Genomic DNA, 2,373 nt, shown 5'->3' on the forward strand with positions numbered 1-2,373 from the left:
CATTTTAAATCTCAATTTTGGAATGAAAATATTCAGTTTCCCAAATGATTCTCTTAGACAGACAAATAAAAATGATTAAAATTCAGCTAAAAGATAAATGTGACTATCTGACATACAAATTAGGCCAGGCTCTCATTTTAATAGCAATTGAAATGCCTGAATTTAAAAAATTATTTTGTCATGAAATAAAATTTTAAAAGCTGATAAAGATGACTAAAGCATCCTTTAAATTTGTGCCCCATGTGCATTTTCAAAGAAATGATAAAAGAAATGTTAAAAGCTTTAGGTTTTGTCATTTCTTTTTTTTTTTTTTTCAGGAGAGAGCGCGAATGCAGTCCCCCACTACCACAAATTATGCAGTCGAGTTTCCCACATTTGGGGAAATCTCAGGGGTCAGCATATCCCGAGTGCAATGGATAAGCCTCATCCTGGGAAAACCACCTTCATGATCATGGTGTCTCCCCTGCCAGGTAAGTATAGGTTTTGTCATTTCTATAAATTAAAATATTACCATATAGGAGGATGGAGAAATAGATCTCCGTGTCTATATTTATAGGTTAAGTATTAAGGTGGTGGAAGGACCTTGGGCCTCTACTCAAACACTCCCTCAATGCATGAATACTTTCTTTTATTAAATTGGGACTCTATGATGCTCACTCTCCTGACACAACTGCTGGAGCCAAAGTGGGTGAGCAAGTAAATGTGGTGAAGAAAGCTGATGGTGCCCGGCTATCAAAAGAGATAGTGCCTGAGGTCTTAAAGGCTTGAAGATAAACAAGCGGCCATCTAGCTCAGAAGCAACAAAGTCCACATGGAAGAACACACCAGCCTGTGTGATCGAGTGGTCCCGAAGGGATCAGTTACCAGGCATCAAAGAACAAAAAAATCATATCATTGACAGCACACCTCCATGATAGGATCGCTGAAGACAAATGGGTGCATAAGCAAATGTGGTGAAGAAAGATGATGGTGCCCGGCTATCAAAAGAGATAGTGTCTGGGGTCTTAAAGGCATGAAGGTGAACAAGCAGCCATCTAGCTCAGAAGCAACAAAGCCCACATGGAAGAAGCACACTGGCCAGTGCGATCACGAGGTGCCAAGGGACCAGGTATAAAGCATCATGCAAAAAAAAAAGATACATGTGTGTGTATGTATATATACGTGTGTGTATGTATGTGTATATATGTGTACGTGTATATATATGTGTATATATATGTGTGTATATATATAGATATATATATCTATATATATATATACCATATTGAATGAAGGGAGAAATGCAGAGTGGAGACCCAAGGCCCAAGTGTCGGCCAACGGAGATCCCCTCATAGAGGGGTTTAGGAGAGGAGATGGGTTAATTAGGGTGCGAGGTCGTACCGATGAAGAACACAGCTTTCCCCCAGATCCTGGATGCTTCCTCCCCCCAACTACCATGATCTGAATTCTACCTTGCAGGGCTGGATAGGGCAGATGCTGTACACTGGTACATATGAGGGCTGGAGGCACAGGGAATCCAGGGTGGACGATACCTTCAGGACCAAGGGTGTGAGGGGCGATGCTGAGAGAGTGGAGGGTGAGTGGGTTGGAAAGGGGGAACTGATTACAAGGATCCACATGTGACCTCTTCCCTGGGAGAGGGATGGCAGAGAAGGGGAGGAAGGGAGACTCCGGATAGGGCAAGATATGACAAAATAACGATGTAAAAATTACCAAGGGCACATGAGGGAGGGGGGAGCCGGGAGGGAGGGGAACAAAAATAAAAGAGGACCTGATGCAAAGGGCTTAAATGGAGAGCAAATGCTTTGAGAATGATTGCGGTGGGGAATGTATGGATGTGCTATATACAATTGATGTATGTATATGTATGGCTTGTGATAAGAGTTGTATGAGTCCCTAATACAATGTAAAAAAAGAAAAGAGGAGAAAAAAAAGAAAATGATTAGGGCAAAGAATGTACAGATGTGCTTTATACAATTGATGTATGTATATGTATGGACTGTGATAAGAGTTGTATGAGCTCCTAATAAATTGTTTTTTAAAAAAGTTGGAAGAAATAAAAAATAAGCTAATAAAATGATTTAAAAAATTAAAATATTAGCGTCCCCTCATATCTCTGCTTTCACACAGCAATCACACCTCCATTTTGCAACTATTAATAAACCTGCAGCCAAGCATGTGGCCATGCGTCTGGTTTCAGCTCATAGCAACCCTATAACCTCAAAGGCAAATCCCCTGGCAACGAGCCAATGCCAACTCACAGTGACCCTACAGACAGAGAAGAACTGACCTTTGGATCAGTCAGGGAAATACACTGAATCAGAGGCCTCGTTTTTATACTCGGGAGCCACTGGCGGGTTCAAACTGCTGACCTTG

At 41.5% G+C, this 2,373-nt stretch overlaps 1 non-coding gene across 1 annotated transcript; it reads right to left on the reverse strand.

Moving 5' to 3' along the window:
• Nucleotides 1-314: 314 nt before the first annotated feature.
• Nucleotides 315-478, reverse strand: LOC142437865 (U1 spliceosomal RNA). The gene has a single exon (XR_012782372.1). It is a non-coding gene; the product is annotated as a U1 spliceosomal RNA (small nuclear RNA).
• Nucleotides 479-2,373: the final 1,895 nt, after the last annotated feature.

This window comes from Tenrec ecaudatus, chromosome 1 (assembly GCF_050624435.1).
Source record: "Tenrec ecaudatus isolate mTenEca1 chromosome 1, mTenEca1.hap1, whole genome shotgun sequence".
NCBI lineage: Eukaryota > Metazoa > Chordata > Mammalia > Afrosoricida > Tenrecidae > Tenrec > Tenrec ecaudatus.